General features: G+C 38.1%; 1 protein-coding gene across 5 annotated transcripts in view; it reads right to left on the reverse strand.

Moving 5' to 3' along the window:
* ZNF148 (zinc finger protein 148) overlaps window positions 1–18,393 on the reverse strand; it is a 126,403-nt gene that overhangs the window by 95,939 nt on the left and 12,071 nt on the right. The window contains exon 1 of one of the 5 annotated variants that reach the window (XM_060010816.1): window positions 15,956–15,983. The exons of 3 other annotated variants lie outside the window; for them this stretch is intronic. The gene's annotated coding sequence lies outside the window, so the exon portion shown is untranslated. Of the gene's footprint in view, window positions 1–903; window positions 1,421–15,955; window positions 15,984–18,393 lie in introns of those variants that run through there. One more of the 5 variants, XM_060010815.1, reaches the window with a different exon arrangement.

Here is an 18,393-nt window from a genome sequence, read left to right on the forward strand (position 1 = left end):
CACAATTTTATCAAGGGATTACAAACATTACAGCATTTCTGATAATTCAGCATTTTCTAGTCCTTAGCCAATCAGTAGCTTTGTTGCTAAACTAGTTATAAACAAAAAATCTATTTAAAATAATTTATTTCTACTAAGCTCTTAATTGCCTGCCTCAAAGTTTTGTTTCCAAGCATTCAAAAGAGCATATATGCCATTCCTCTCAATTACTTAAAACTACTTTTAAATATATTTTTTCTACAGTGTTAGTACCAAAAAGATAATAAAAGCCGTAAAACTATATTATTGTGGTAGACACAAAAACAGGTAAAGTAAAATAAAACTGTATCTGCACTACACTGCTATCACCGTTCTACATTATTTACTGTATTCAACTTTTAGAATTTCTAACACAGTTCACAGGAATAGAGTAAAGTTGAACAGAAAAGACATGGTAAAGTCTATATATGGGAAATAAAAATGTCTTTAGACTTAGCAACTTTGGTATTACATTATGAGTCTTTTAAAGTTGACTGGATTTATCTAGTCCACAATCAAAACATTATTACTTACATCATCACATAATAATAGTAACATATACAGCTGGACAAACGTTTTTGAAATGTTAATATTCTGTTGAAAACATTTTCACAAAAAGCCTACTCACCTTGCATCACTTTTTATTGAAAGCTCTAAATTAAGGCTGTCACACATCAAAGACTATAACTAGGTATGTTAAAAGAGAAGGAAACAAAAATAGTGAAGAAGGAAAAAGCAGCATGCCTCACTCCCACATACACACATCCCCCAAATGTGCAAAATAATATAACCTGAAAGTCCAAATCTATAAACAGAAATTTTGGAATGTCTTTCCCATCACAACCTTTCCTCTACCATGGAAACCCACAATTCCCCCTAACTCACCTGCCACATAGTCTCTCTCTGTCTCTGGAAACCTAATTCATTTAGCATCATCTACCAATTTCACTTATCCTTCCAAGTCTCTGTCCCTCCTTCTCCTCTACCACCCCTCTCCACCAAAAATGGGGAAAAGAAAAGAATCTACCAGGCTGGAAACTAAGACCCTGTAAGTATAAAAAGAAAGGTATAAAGTTACTTGGGCAACCACCCAATGATCAGCTAAGATCTTCCTCTTTCCCTGCCCCACCTCCCCTACTTTAGGAGTAACTGAATATTCCTGCTTAGCAATTCCTCTAATTTAAGATTTTGCTGGCTAATTATTCCCTGATTATAATCACTTGTGCAGGGGCTTCCCTGGTGGCACAGTGGTTAAGAATCCGCCTGCCAATGCAGGGGACACAGGTTCGAGCCCTGGTCCGGGAAGATCCCACATGCCGCCGAGAAACTAAGCTCGTGCGCCACAACCACTGAGCCTGCGCTCTAGAGCCTGTGAGCCACAACTACTGAAGCCCATGCGCCTAGAGCCCGTGCTCTGCAACAAGACAAGCAACCACAATGAGAAGCCCACACACCGCAACGAAGAGTAGCCCCTGCTCACCGCAACTAGAGAAAGCCCACGCACAACAACGAAGACGCAACGCAGCCAAAAATAAATAAATAAAATAAATAAATTTATTTAAAAATAATAATAATAACCACTTGTGCAGGTATAATAATCAAATTAAGACAAAGTACATATTAAGGAAAACAAATGAAATATTTTTCAGGGACCGTTAGCTACTACCTGTCCATTATTTAGTTCTGATAGACTGGCAGGATTTCTATGTATTTACCAGCAGGTGGTCTGATCAATTATTCAGGCCAACATTTTTGTCATTAACTGAATCAACATTTTTGATCAACTGATATGTATATGCAACACTACCTAAGATTCCTAAGACATGCATAAAATATCATGGTCTCTGCCCAAAGGAGTTCATAATCTAGCAAGAATGGAAAACACAAGAAATAATGTTAGTTTTGATAATATAATGTGTTAAGCGCTATAACTGAAGTTTAAGCAATTTATCATAGGAAAATCAAAGCAGGGATCAATTAATTCTCCCTCTGTTACCTTTCCAAAAGAAAAGGAAGAAGTGACCTTTTAATGTTGGCTCCACATTTAAGAATAAAATGAATAACACATGCTTTGGACTTTGCTCAGTAGTGTTCCTAGGTCTTTGCAGATATTAACTAACTTAATACAAAAAACAAACTTATGAGGTTGGTGCTAATATTATTCACATTTCACAGAAGAAAAAACTGAAGGGTTAAGTAACTCACCAAAGGTTATAAAATTAGTAAGTGGCAGAACCAAAGTCTTTATAATGGTTTAGCAGGCTCTCCACAATCTACTGTGCTATCACCTCCTCCTCCTCATCACTACCATGGCTTTAAGAATCTGAGAGGAAAAATGCTTCAAGTCCTTTAGCATCTTTTAACTAGATCGTATCTGAAAGTAATTACATAAGTTCTACTTTTACATTAGTTTTACTTTTGTCATTTAATAATGCTTTCTGAACAATGTTTTTTTTAAAAAAAAAAAAAAAGGTAAAGGAAAAAAGTTTGTTCCAGGCAAGAGATTTCTATGAATATGTTTAGAATTTCTACACAGTAACAAAGTAGACATATGTGTTCTTTTAATTTACACTACCTGCTGTGACAATTAAAGTTGTTAGAACTCAGTGTATTTTTCATGACCAGATCTATCCTAAGGAGGAATGAAAGCTCCAAAAATTCAAACCACCCACCCCAGAAACTCCCCTAACCAGGTCTTTCTAGAACAATTTTCCATTTCTACCTTCACCAAAAATTAAGCCAAAATCTTAAAAATTTTACAACCAATGTAGTTAACCCACTCGGTTAAGAAAGAAAATCCTACAAAGGGGTAATCAAATAAATTCTTAAAAATGTTGGCCGTGGGCTTCCCTGGTGGCACAGTGGTTGGGAGTCTGCCTGCTGGTGCGGGGGACGTGGGTTCGATCCCTGGTCTGGGGGTATCCCACATGCCGCAGATCGACTGAGCCTGTGCACCACAGCTGCTGAGCCTGCGCTCTGGAGCCGCAAACCGCGGCTGCTAGGCCCACATGCCACAACTAATGAAGCCCGCACACCTACAGCCTGTGCTCTGTGGCAAGGGAGGACATCGCGATCGGGGGCCTGTGGGCCGCAGCGAAGAGTAGCCCCCGCTCGCCGTAACTAGAGAAAGCCCGCGTGCAGCAGCAAAGACCCAACGCAGCCAAAGATAAATAGATAAAATAAAGTTAAAAAATTTTTAAAAACCCTTCACCATTAAAAAAAAAAATATTGGCCAAAGTGAGTAAAATAAAGGCACCAACTGAAAATGTTCACCTGCCCTTGGCCTTTTCAAATCACCTAACCAGTAAACATGTGTCAAATAAGAAACCAACTCCCCACCCACGTTAGAAAACACAACAGTATAAGCATTTTTAGAAAATCCTTAGACTATAAACCACTAAAGAGACAAATCTAACCTTTAAATCCAAGCCACCTGTTGAGGAAAGACACCTTCCAAAAGCTAACCTTATCACAGAGGGGATGATAAACTATCAAGCATCTATGTAATCCTTCCCCAAATTCACCAACAGAAATTAGTTTTTAAGAATAGTAAATCACTAAACTCAAGGAAAAGCTGCTTTATTTTTACATGAATTTTTACTTGAATACATACCAATTTTGTAAATAATCATAAAATATTTTGCACTATGATGATCAAGATCACTCAGGTCAATTTTCAAATGATCTCCTCAAAAACATTACAAGCATGCTCTGATAAAAGTACTTCACAGTTTACAAAGTGCTTTCAAGTGTCACATTTCACGGGACACCCCCTACACACACAATTACCTAGGCAGGTATTAGTGTTTGCCTCCATTCTATAGATGATGAAACTGAGGTTCCACAGGTTAAGTACCCATGGTTACACAACATCTGTCACGGCAAAGACTTCAACCAGATCCTCTGCCTCCAAATAAATGTCTACTTTAACATAGCACAACCGGAAAGGTCATTCCCAAGTTAAAATATTGATACATTTAATGTTACTCTTAACAATATTCTAAGAATCAAAAATAAATAAATAAACATCTTTGAAGTAAGGATAAGATCAATGAACATAAACTTTGAAATTAAAATGCTATCTACAGTAATAGTTACCATGTAAATAAACAAAAAATTAAATTCATCTGATTTTCATAACACAAAAATTATCCTACTGTAATAATAACTAAGGAAACCCTAGAAAAGAGTATAGGAATACCCATTTGAAAATTAAAGTTTAACTATTTAAATTTTATTTTTAAGTGTCAATTCTTCATGAATAAAAACATGTTAATATATTATTAAAAACCAAAAACAAGAGGGAACTGGAATTATTACTTCTAATATGAAATATAATTACTCTCATTTAAAAACATGTAAATGGTCCATAAAAATCTCATTTTCTGACAATTTTACCTTATTCAATACTAGAGTCAGTCATTCTTATCTTCTCTAAAACACATGCCCAGAAGCACATAAGGCACTAGACACAATGTAGAGGTGTGTCCACACATAAAAGAAATGATTTTTAATCTGATTAGAAATCTAAGATTTGCCCTCAGAGTCAATCTGAGAGTACCTCAAGAAGTGGCTGCAAAGAAGCCCAGTGATTTCTCTGTAACTGCAGTAACTATATTAGTTTGAACAATTCATGTAATATGTGAGATTTTTAAAAAATAGTAGTAGTTGGGACTTCCCTGGCAGTCCAGTGGTTAAGACTCTGTGCTTCCACTGCAGGGGGGCACAGTTCGATCCCTGGTCAGGGAACTAAGATCCTGCATGCCGCATGGGGCAGCCAAATAAACAGTAGTAGTTGATTTAACAAGTTAACTCATCATTTAGAAGCACTAGCTTCTACTAATGTAGAATAGACATTTTCTTATTTGGGCCCAATTTACTCTCAATTAGAAAACTAGGGAATGTAAAAAGCAGGACATTTTATCTTTCCGTTTCAACCTATGAATTAGAAACATATTAAACTGGCTGCATAATACAAGGTTTTCTATATTTGTTTTGAAAAATATTTACTAATATTAAAATACTATTATATATTACTGGAATTATTAAATACCTTAAATACAAATTATCCATAAAATAAACACATCTTTGAAGAAAATACCAGAATTCACAATTTCATTTTAATTAACTATACTACAAAATTCTGTTTACGTGACAGATGCCTAGTAAATTGCATGCATCTATTCCCTGGCACCCTCTTGAACTGGTTATGACTGACCTTCCAAAACCTTCCTAGGGGTCCAATACTGTGGGTTATAATTGAAGCAAACATTGTGCTTAAAAGTTCACAAAGCACATGGCCATAAACCATTATTTTCAAAGCTGAAACAACCCGCTGGGTAGAGATGACGCAGGTTCACAAAAAGTAAGGAATCTGAACTTCCAGCCTAGGTAAGATGGCATAGCTCTCTTTTTCCCTGCCCCTCTTCACTAAACACCATGTTAAACCAGGGGAATAACACCTAAGACAACTGAAAGAAAACTATGAAAACTGATAAGCAGGCAGCTAACCAGTTTGGGACTCCAAGACTACAGAAACAGAAAAGCAGCAGAGTGTTTTAGGTCCCCAGACCCAACAGAAGAAGGCAACCCAGACTGGCATTTCCTAAGGTAGGCCAGACAGTCACACTCCTCCTCCAAACTAAACAGGAGTCCCTCTACAACATCAAGCAAGGGAGATCAACTGGAAGCCCAATCAACAACAAAAACCAGAAAGGGGAAGCAACTCTTGCATCGCCACATGACCTGAAACTCCTGTTTCCCACCTAGAAATACTGAGGCAAGTGGGCAGAACTCAGGGACCCAGCCAGTGCAAACATCTCAGTTTGTGCCAAGACTCTTCCTCTCACCCAGAGACATGGGGACAGGGAAGAATTGGGGGTTTGAGGTGGGTACCAGGAGGAGGATCCTACCACAATCCTCTCCCATTTAGAGACACCCAAAAGCCTGATAGGAGGCCATGTCTTCTATTCTCTCAGGCAGCATCAGTAAGGACCAGTGGGAGCCCCAAGAGGATCAGATAAACCAAGCCAACCACAAAGGCTCTGAAAATTAAACTGCCATTAGAACCAAAGTCATAAAAGTGGGCCAAGACCTGTACACTAAACCTAAACAGGGTGACCACATGCTAAAATAAAAAATGTAAATAGGGACCAGAGCCTCCTAACGTAATATATAACACAGAAAATGACACAAGAAAATCCCAACATGAGTGATAATCAACCAAGGCCAATACAGAGATGAGTCAGATGTTGGAATTATTTGAAAAGGATTTTTTTTTTTTGCGGCATGCAGGCCTCTCACTGTTGTGGCCTCTCCCGCTGTGGAGCACAGGCTCCGGATGCGCAGGCTCAGCGGCCATGGCTCACGGGCCCAGCTGCTCTGCGGCATGTGGGATCTTCCCAGACCGGGGCACGAACCCGTGTCCCCTTCATTGGCAGGCGGATTCTCAACCACTGCGCCACCAGGGAAGCCCTGAAAAGGATTTTAAAGCACCATAATAAAATGTCTCAACAATTAATTATAAGTTCCCCTGAAACACGTGAAAAAAATGGAAAATCTCAGCAAAGAAACAGAAGTTATAAAAAAGAAGCAAAAGAAAATTACAGAACTAAAAAATACTATAACATGAAACTTTAAAACTTGCTGGATAGGCCCAATACAACCATGGAGATAACAGGGAAGAGAATCACCGAATTTGAGACAGAAAAATAGAATTAATCTAATGTGAAAAACAGAGAGAAAAAAGACTGAAAAAACTAACAGAGTCTTAGGAACCTGTGGGCCAATAACAGAAGATCCAACATCCTTATCACTGGAGTCCCAGAAACAGAGGAGAAACAGAGAGGGGCTGAAACAGTATTTAAAGAAAAGATGGCAAAAACCTTCACATGTGTGACAAATACAAACTTACAGATCCAAAAAACTGAGCAAACCCAAAACAGGATAAACCCAAAGAAATTTACACCAGGACACATCATAATTAAATGTTCAAAAATTAAAAACGAAGAAAAAACTTTGAAGGCAGCCAGACAAAAATTACCTATAACGGAACAACAACTGAAATGACACCAGATTTCTCATCTCAACCAAAGAGGCCAAAAAAAGTGGCAGAATATTTTCTGAATGCTAGGAAAAAAAAAAAAAAAAAAGAACTGCCAACCAAGAATTCTATACCCAGTGAAACTATTCTTCAGGAATGTCTTAGTCTATTCAGGCTGCCATAACAAAACACCACAAAATGGATGGCTTACAAACAATAGAAATTTACTTCTCACAGTTCTGGGGGCTGGAAGTCCAAGATTAGGGTGCCAACATGGTCAGGTGAAGGCCCTGTTCCAGACTGCAGACTTTTGTCTGTATTCTTACATGGCAGAAAAGGGGCAAAAGAGCTCCCTCTTTTGTAACAACACTAATCCCATTCATGAGGGCTCTCCCCCATGACCTAACAGCCTCCCAAAGGACGCAACTCCCAATACCACCATATTGGGCATTAGGATTTCAACATTTACATTTTAGGAGAATTCATTCAGACCACAGCAAGGAACAAAGGAGAAATTTTTTAAAGCGTTCTCAAAAGAAGAAAAACTAAAAGACTATGTCACTAGCAACCCTACCCATAGAGACTGGCTGAAGAAAATTTTCCAAACAAGAAAAAGAATAGAGCGGCTTCCCTAGTGGTGCAGTGGTTGAGAGTCTGCATGCCAATGCAGGGGACACAGGTTCAAGCCCTGGTCCGGGAAGATCCCACATGCCATGGAGCAACTAAGCCCGTGCACCGCAACTACTGAGCCCATGCGCCTAGAGCCCATGCTCCACAGCAACAGGAGCTGCCACAATGAGAAGCCCACACACTGCAAGAAAGAGTAGCCCCGCTCGCCGCAACTAGGGAAAGCCCGCGCGCAGCAATGAAGCTCAACGCAGCCAAAAATAAATAATTTTAAACATAAACAAATGTGTAAAAAAAGAAAAAGAATAGAAATACAAGTATACACAACAAGGTATCTTTTCCATCATTAGTTTTCTAGATCATACTTACTGACAGAAACAAAAATTATACTACTACTGATACTTAAAACAATTATATTTAAAAGTCAAGAAGGTAAAAAGGTAAAAGAGAAGTAAAGTTTCCACACTTCAGTTGAGTAGAAAAATACTGATACCAGGAGACTGTTATAAGTCATATATACATTAGGTAATAACTACAACAACCACTACGAAAACTATACAAGACAGACTCAAAACATTATAAATAAACCTTTTACAAATTATGAAAGATAGAATCCTAAAATATGTTCTAGTAATCTGCAGGAAGGCAAGAAAAGAGAAACAAAAAATGAAAACCAGAGAAAATAAAACAAAAAACAAATAATAAAATGGCGATTTAAGTGCTAATATTTATCGATAATTACCTTAAATGCAGATGGTCTAAACAGACGAATCAAGAAAGACTGGCAGAGTAGATTTTTGAAATGCCCCACTATATGCTGCTAACAAGAAATTCAGTAACGTACATCGAAAGTAAAAGAATGGAAAAGCTATGACAACTCTTTTTTTTTCAGCAGAGAAACTGTATTAACACAACCAACCAACAAGGTCAGCTTGATATATATAGAATACACCACCCAACGAAAGCAGAATACATATTTCTTTTCAAGCACCCATGGAACATTCATGAAGACAGATTATATCCTGGGCCATAAAACAAGCCTCAACGAATCTGAAACAACTGAAATAATACAAGAGGTACATTATCTGACAATAATGGACTCAAACTAGAAATCAGTAACAAAGACAACAGGAAAACTTGTGAACACAAAACAGTAAAGAACACTTTTTAAAAGTCCATGGGTCAAAGAGGAAATCTCAAAGAAAAAATTTAAATATATACATAAAAATGAATGAAAATAAAAACACAGCATGTCAAAATATGTGGGATGCAGCTAAACCAGTAGTTAGAAGGAAATTTATAGCACTAAATGCTTACATTAGAAAAGAGGAGGGGCTTCCCTGGTGGTCCAGTGGTAAAGAATCTGCCTTCCAGTGCAGGGGACGTGGGTTCGATCACTGGTTGGGGAACTAAAGATCCCATACCACAGGGCAACTAAAACCTGCTCACCACAACTACTGAGCCAAACTACAGAGGCCACGCGCCCTGGAGCCTGCACGCCACAACTACAGGGTCCACGTGCCCTGGAGCCCACACACCACAACTAGAGAGAGAAAACCCACACACCACAACTTGAGAGAACCTGTGCCGCAACGAAAGATCCCACGCACCTCAACAAAGACCCCATTTGCCACAACTAAGACCCGATGCAGCCAAAAAAAAAAAAAAAAAGAAAATAAACAAAAATCTTAAAAAAAGAAAAGAGGAAAGATCTCAAATCAATAACCTAATTACTTACCACAAGAAACTTTGAAAAAAAAAAGCAAACTATAAACCCAAAGCAAGCAGAACAGAAACAATGAAGAGCAGAAATCAATGAAATTAAAAATAGGAAAACAGAGAAAATCAATGAAGCAAAAATTTTAAAAGCCTCAAACATGACAAATAAAAATAAAAAGAGAGAAGACACAAATCACCAATATCAAGATTTTAATAGGGATATCACTAAGATTGTACAGCACTTAAAAAGATAATAAGGGAATACTACAAAAAAATTTATACTTTTAAATTGGACATTTAGAAGAAATGGACCAATTTATCAAAATCACATTACTAAAACTAAACCAAAATGAAACCAATAATCTAAATAGTTCTATAACCATGAACTGGTTATAGAATAAATGAACTGGTCTATGAAATGAATTCTTAGTTGACAAAGGGGCAAAAATAATTCAATGGAGGAAAGATAGCCTTTTCAACAAACAGTGCTGGAACAATTGGACATCCATATGCCAAAAAAAGAGTCTAGACCTAAACCTCACAACCACATACAAAATTATCTCAAAATGGATGATGAATGTAAACATATAACTATAGAGTTTTTAGAATAAAAAAGAAGAGATCCTTCAAGACCTAAAGAAAAGGGTTCTTGGGCTTGGCACCAAACACATGTTCCATAAAAGAAAATAAACCAAACTTTATCAAAATAAAAAACATATGCCCTATGAAAAGATGCTCATTATCACTAATGATTAGAGAAAAGCAAATCAAAACTACAATGAGGTACCACCTCACGCTAGTCAGAATGGCCATCATTAAAAACTCTACAAATAATAAATGCTGGAGAGGGTGTGGAGAAAAGGGAACCCTCTTACACTGTTAGTGGGAAAGTAAATTGGTGCAGCCATTATAGAAAACAGTATGAAGTTTGCTCAAAAAATTAAAGATAGTTGCCATATGATCCAGCAATCCCACTCCAGGGCATATAACCAGACAGAACTATAATTTGGGGCTTCCCTGGTGGTGCAGTGGTTAAGAATCCGCCTGCCAATGCAGGGGACATGGGTTCGAGCCCTGGTCCGGGAAGATCCCACATGCTGCAGAGCAACTAAGCCTGTGTGTCACAACTACTGAGCCTGCGCTCCAGAGCCCACGAGCCACAACTCCTGAAGCCTGGATGCCTAGAGCCCATGCTCTGCAACAAAAGAAGCCACCGCAATGAGAAGCCCGCACACCACAACGAAGAGTAGCCCCTGCTCACTGCAACTAGAGAAAGCCCGCACACAGCAACAAAGACCCAATGCAGCCAAAAATAAATAATTAAAATAAATTAAAAAACTATAATTTGAAAAGATTACATGCACCCCATGTTCATAGCAGCACTATTTACAAGAGCCAAGACATGGAAGCAACCTAAATGTCCATCGATAGATGAATGGATAAAGAAGATGTGATATATATACACAATGGACTACTACTCAGCCATAAAAAGAATGAAATAATGCCATTTACAGCAACATGGATGGACCTAGAGATTATCATACTAAGTGAAGTAAGTCAAAAAGAGAAAGACAAATATCATATGATATCACTTATATGTGGAATCTAAAATATTGAATACAACACAAATGAACATATCTACTAAACAGAAACAGCCCCACAGACATAAAAAACAGACTTGTGGTTGCCAAGGGGGAGTGAAAGTGGGGAAGGGATGGACTGGGAGTTTGGGATTAGCAGATGCAAACCAGTATATATAGGATGGATAAACAACAAGGTCCTACTGTCTAGCACAGGGAACTATATTCAATAACCTGTGATAAACCATAATGGAAAAGAATATGAAAAAGTATATATATATATATGTATAATTGGGTCACTCTGCTATACAGCGGAAATTAACACAACACTTAAATCAACTATACTTCAATAAAATATTTTTTTTAAATGTGCCCTGTGAAAGACCTTCTTAAGAAGATGTAGCTTATCATAGCTATAGGCTGAGAGAAAATGTCTGCAAACCATATATCTGACAAAGGTCTTGTATTTAAAATATATGAAGAACTCTCAAATCTCAAAAGTTAAAAAAAAACATTCTGATTAAAAAATGAGCAAAAGACATGTACAGACAACAAATAAGTACACACAAAGACGTTTAATATCATTAGAGAATGCAAATTAAAACTACAGTAAGATATCACTATACACCTATCAAAACGGCTAAAATAAATAGCAATAATAACAAATGCTGGCAAGGATGCAGAAAATCTCTTACATTGCTGATGGGAATGTAATATGATACACCACACTGAAAATCAGTTTAGAAATTTCTTATAAAACTAAACATGGGGGCTTCCCTGGTGGCGCAGTGGTTGGGCGTCCGCCTGCCAATGCAGGGGACACGGGTTCAAGCCCTGGTCTGGGAAGATCCCACATGTTGCAGAGCAACTAAGCCCGTGAGCCACAACTACTGAGCCTGCGCTCCAGAGCCCATGAGCCACAACTCCTGAAGCCCACGCACCTGGAGCCCGTGCTCCGCAACAAGAGAAGCCACCACAACGAAAGGCCCGCGCACCACAACGAAGAGCAGCCCCCACTCGCTGCAACTAGAGAAAGCCTGCATGCAGCAACAAGAACCCAACGCAGCCAAAAATAAATAAATAAAATAAAAACAAAAACAAAAAAACATGGCCTCCCATTCAACCCAGGAAGCTCACTCTTGGGCATTTATCTCAGAGAACTATACATAAAATCCTGTACATGAATGTTCATAACCACTTTATTATTAATAGCAAAATACTGAATATACCAAAAGTCCTTCAACAGCTGAATGATTAAACAAAGTATGTATTAATATACCATTATAAACCATTCTTGAAAAGACAAAACTATAGAGATGGAAAATATGTCACCAGGGGACAGGGAGGGATTTTGGGGTAGGGTGCAAATATAAAGGGTAGCAAGAGGGACTTGCTTTGTGGTGATGGAATAGTTCTGTATCTTCGCTGTTGTGGTAGTTACATGAATTTATACATAGGAGAAAATCACACAGAACTATAAACACACAAATGAATTAGGATTAAAAAATGGTGAGAACTGATTAAGTTTGGCAATTCAGATAACAGTAGTGTACTAATGTCAATTTCCTAATTTTGATGTCTTATTAGAGCTTTAGAAGATGCCACTATTGGGGGGAAGCTGGGTAAAGTATACACAGGACTCTACTATTTTTGCAACTTCCTTTGTGTCTATAATTATTTCAAAATAAAGTTGTTGCTGTTTTTTTAATTATGTGAGATGGGAAATAGAGGGCAGAGATACAGATGAAACAAGACTGTCCGTTAACTGCTAACTGTTGAGGCTACGTCACTGGTATATAGAGGTTCATAATACTATTGTATTTTTCACCTTTTTAAATTTTTCATATTAAAAGGTTAACAGAAATATAACATGCTGTATATCAAAATATTAACAGCAGCTTCTTCCAGTTAGTAATTTTACTCTTTTTGCTAATACGCATTTTAAATTTTTTCTATAAAATAAATTTCTTATATAAAACAATTTTTGAAGAAATCTTTGCTCATATAGTCTTTTGTCCTACTTGTTTTTCTCATTTTTAAAAAGTAGCACCACAGAAAAAAATTTTAAACTTAAAAAGAACTCCACTGATAGTTCTTTCTAACAATACAGCACTTAATTTGAAATACCCAATTTAAATCTAAATACCCAATTTATATTTCACCCAATTACATGTCACCTGAAAGTTCCAATATCTTTTTCTAAAATTAACCAAAAGGATCTTGATGGAATAGATTTACAATCAGCACAATAACGGACCATTATAGTGATCTTCACAAAACAGAACAGATGTCTTAAGTTCAAGACACCCTAAGACATTTTAACAATTCCAGTTGGGTTTGCATTTGCATGTTGCCTACGGTATCATAATTAACTTCCAATTGTTTTGTTTTTAAATTGTATGTGGTCTTTTTTAACTTTTCAAACTTTTTTTTACAAAAGCAGATGCTGAAAAGGTTATAATGGTTACAAAACCATGCTAAAGAATTCAACAATGTGCGAATCTGAAAAAAGCAACAATAATTTAGTGGATACTGAGATTCCCATGATGCAATTTTTAAAATTTTAGCTTGATTATTTAAATTTATCAAGCAAAAATGATAAAATACCATTTCCCTCAGTAATAATTAAAATTAATTTTAATTAAGTAAATTAAAATTGAATTATAATAGAAATAACAAAACCGGAACTCCACGTTATCTGTAGGACCTCGGGGTAAGTCACAATCTCCCTAAAACTCTGGTTTCCTTATCTACATACTGAAAGAGTTATACTTGTGTTTTGTTGTTGTTGTTGTTTTTGGTTTTGGCCACGCCACGCCGCTTGCCGGATACTAGTTCCCCAACCAGGGATCGAACCCGCTCCCCCGGCAGTGAAAGCATGGAGTCCTAACCACTGGACCGCCAGGAAAGAGTTATACTTGTTAATCTTCCAGCTCCAAAATCCTATGTACTGATGCTCTAAAATATACTTCCTAACCTTTTACCCATGATCATTCTAATGACAACTCTGAGAAAAGATTTATAACCGATGTGATATAGAGATGCCAATTACATTACAAATAACTTTCATAGGCAGAATATTATTCTCCACAATTAAATCGGGGCTTCTCAACATCAACACTACTAACTCTTTGCACTGGATGATTCTTTGTTGTGGGGGTTACCATGCACATTGTAGGATGTTTAGCATCTACACACTAGATACCAATAGAATCCCCCCAGCGTGACAACCAAATACGTCTCCAGACATTGCCAAAACCACCTCTCGTGGAGAATCACTGTATTAGATTAAAAATTTCCAGAGTTCTTTGGAGACGGGAAGGAGGAAGAAGAGAAAATGTTTTTGTGACATAGGAGGAAAGGCATAAGAAAGGCTAGGAATGAACAAATTGTAGCTAATGTCGTGATAATAATGAAAATAGCAGTATATAAAGCAGAGGAGAAAATTCACAGGTATTCCATCTGTACCTCTGTAAACATCTTCAATAAAGAGGGCCAAAGGTTTTTTAATCTGAAATTAACATAATTCCTCCTCTCCCTAGCTTTTGTGAGGAGGCTAAACATTCTCAAGTTACCAACTAACTTGTATTTCAGTGTATTCTTCAAACACTGAAAATACCCACACGAAAAACACATCCCCCCACAGTTAAATACAATAAGCATCTATCTGTTTTAATCAAATGTAAATGTGCTACAAAATGCCATGAGAAGTAACACTGAGGAATATCCTCAAGTCCTTTATGTATTTAAATAAAGGCCAAAGACATTCAGTGTGGAGAAACTACATACATCTAAATGCTACAACAAAGATTAAACGTTCACACATTCACTTTCTGACTCTTCTAATACTCACTATAAAATCAACTCAGCCATATTTTCCACCAAACAGACAAATACCCAGTTTCCTTAGTCTATTCTTGGATAGGTCACCAGACTGGGAATAAGAGACCCAGAGTCTATTCCCAGCTGCAAACAGACTGGTAATCTCAAGCAAATTATTCACTCAGGTTAAGGTTCTACACCCATTTCACGCTGACAATACTGAAAATCTGCCCAGAAACAAGCACCGAGAAACCCAGGACTTCCTTCTGCACCCAAAGGACAACTGCAAACATATTTTTAGATTTCTTAAATCTAAAAATCTGAATAGGATTTTATTTATAGCAACATTTAACATACTTGAAATTTCAAAACTGTGTGGTGCCTTTACCAACTGCCCTTCATAAAATTAATAAGAAACGCTGTTTTTAATCACGCCATGCCCAATTGTGTAAAACTCTATATGCAAACTACACAAATCATAATTATGTATAACAAAAAAAGCTGTTTTTAATTCAAGCTCTTGGGAAGGGCTTTAACTTTTGCATTTCCTAACTATCTAGTTTTTAGTCTACTACACAAGTAGCTCTTTCCTGGCACTGTAATCAGTGCTTCACAAAGTCTGGAGAGCCAAAGTTTGCCCTTACAGACTAATTCTGGAAAGGCCTTAGGACTGTTCTTACCACTAAACATGCAGGTTTTAGTAGCGCCAATATACGGATACAAGCGTACATTTTCTTCTCTTGATACCAAGTAAAAAAACTGTCTAGTACACCAAGTTACCCGTCTGACCTTTTCGCACACCATAAAACTGTAAACACAATACAGTCCAATATAAGATTTGAAAAAAACAGGGTTAGGTCGGAAAGGAGGGTGTCAATTAACGTCCGTCGGCTCCTGCTGTCAGGCAGACACTTGTTAGCCGCCGAGAAGCCACTCACAAAGTTTGCCATCTCGCTGGGGGAAGCGGCCCCGACCGCGCCGCGGGCCCCGACCCGGAAGACGGGTGTCTGGAAGGCCCCACCGCCCGCCGTGGCCCGGGCGCGCCAGCCACCCCGGCAGGAAAAACCCCAGCTTCTCGGCGCTCCTCCGCCGCCTCCCTGCACACAGGCGCACTCACGCACGCACGCGCGCGCACACACACACGTACACACAACAAAAGGAAGCCGTGCGAGCCGCGTGCGGAGGTTTGCTCGGGCGCTCATGGAAGCCCCTCCTCCCGGCCCCCATCGCGCCGCGCGGGGCCTGCTCACTTGCTGGAGCGCCCTCCGAGGGCCCGTGGGTGCACGGATTCCCGAGGCCCGCGGCCCACCGGACCGACCCCGCCCGGCTTGGCTCTGCTCGGCCGCGCTCGCAGGCAGCTGCGGCTGCTCTGGGCCCACCACCCACTCAGCTCCGCCCGCCGCCGAGCCGAGCGCCGGCAAAATCCCGCCCGGGAGGGCCTGGGCTCCCAACCGGAGGGCTCCCTACTTGCCGGGTTTCTCAGGAAATAAAACTATTACACTTAATTATCCTTGGTAAAATTCCTCCCTACGTACCGTGGGACATGTAAGGCCCTTTCCTTACCGAACCACTATCAAAAGTAGTATCCAACAGAACACTCCTTACAATAAGAAATCTCTTTCAGTAACCTCTTCTTTAATCCTTCCTCTTCCTCTTACTTTTCTACACCTTAGTTTACTCATTTTAGTTTTCTCTTGCCTTCCTGTTTTCAACCTATGAGCCACATTTTCCCAAAAGAATAATCTTCCCTAAACCGTCTTACCAATTTTACCCCTTTGAAATTTACTTTTCTAATAGTAACAAGCTTTCTCGTAAATCCCTTCCATTACACCTCCCACTTTATACAAAACCTCTCCACAAGTAACTTCTATCATTTTACCAGCATCTACCAAATCAATTCATAAATAACTTTCTCAAATACTGCATTTTTTGTTTGTTCCTACATTCCCTCAAAGCTAACACTCTCCAACTTAACACACAAATTTGCTCCAAATTGCCCTCAAATTTTGTGAACCTATTCCAGAGGCACCAAAGTCACTGAAAAATCTATTTCCTAAACATACCCCAATAACTTAATGATCTTTCCAAATATTCTCTACCAATTCATTTGAATCACTCGTAACAAGACTACCATACATTTCCCCAAAGACTCTAATTACAGAACCTAATCAGATTAACACATTATCTCTACCATTATATGTATCTACACATGCAGGTGTATATGTATGTGTTGACAAGTATATAGGGGACCCTGCAAAACATCAAGTGTGTATTTCATTCTAATCCCTTATATATTGGCTCCTCTCAAATTTACAAGGTAAACTCCTTCACACCAACCAAGATTTTCAGGCATCCATCCCCCGTCTTGTGAAGTCATTTATCTATGTTAAATTAATGTATCATTTTAAAACATACTGTCTCCACTTCCACAATAATCATTCCTCACACTTTCCTTAAGATATCCATCATTAGTCTAACCCACACAATCCACTCAAATATTCAGAATATCTCCCACTCACCAAGGCCTAGCTATGTCTAAGGCAGGTCCCAGAAACAATTCTAGACTACTGGCAGATTACAGCAAAGTTGTGAACTGAATAAAGCGACATCCCTGGGCTGTCTCAGGCCTTCAAAGCTCTGGGTGGTCTCCATAGGTCCTTCATTATTAAATTTGGTGATTGACTAAATGTAGAAATAAAAGAAGAGAAAAAAAAAGATGAATGACCCAGGGCTAGATTTTGGAACTAATTCTGAAGCAAAGCTGCAATAGGATGGAAAACCAATACTATATATTTTGTGCTTTGTCGTATTTTTCTCACTGCCACTAAATAAGCTCTCTCTCAGAAACGTGAAAGAACATCAAAAACCCTGATCTGAACAGGGAGGGTCATAAAGTATTATTTGCTCAGAGGTCGAAAGAGTTCATTTATCATGTGAAGAATATAATGCAAATACTAAGGATTTGAAGCATACAGTATTTTTCCCTTAATGATTTAAAATGCCAGTTGCTGGGACCACAGCGAGGCACTAATGGAGAATCTCTAAAAGCAGTTAGACCCAAAGACCCAACACAGCCAAAAATAAATAAATTAATTAAAAAGAATAAAATAAAACAAAATAAAAAAAGAAGCAATGTTTAAGTTTTAGCCATATTTTGGTTTTGGAATTGGCATGACAGCTCCTTTAGAAATGTTCAATAAATAATAAATAACTAGAAATAAGAAAGAATATTTAGAACCGCATAGCTATACAGATAATAAATGAAATGAAAAACCAGAGCAGGCCACCCTCCTAAGAACACTAAGAAATATATGAGATAAAAGTCATAGCCAAAAAAAAAAAAAAAGAAAAAAACTATAGAAGCCATTTTAGATCCCTTAGGACACCTCCTTTTACCATCCACCCCATTCTTTCCACTTTTTACCTGAACCTCTTTACATATACAAATTATCACCACACAATTTTTGCAAACAAAGTTTGATGTGCTTTTGAGGCACTCAAGTAGAGATCAAAGATCCCAATGTTTCTATCATTCATGTTATTTTTTTAAAAAGTTATGCATGACATACTATCACCTTTATAATA

The sequence above is a fragment of the Delphinus delphis genome, chromosome 4 (genome assembly GCF_949987515.2).
Source record: "Delphinus delphis chromosome 4, mDelDel1.2, whole genome shotgun sequence".
Classification (NCBI taxonomy): domain Eukaryota; kingdom Metazoa; phylum Chordata; class Mammalia; order Artiodactyla; family Delphinidae; genus Delphinus; species Delphinus delphis.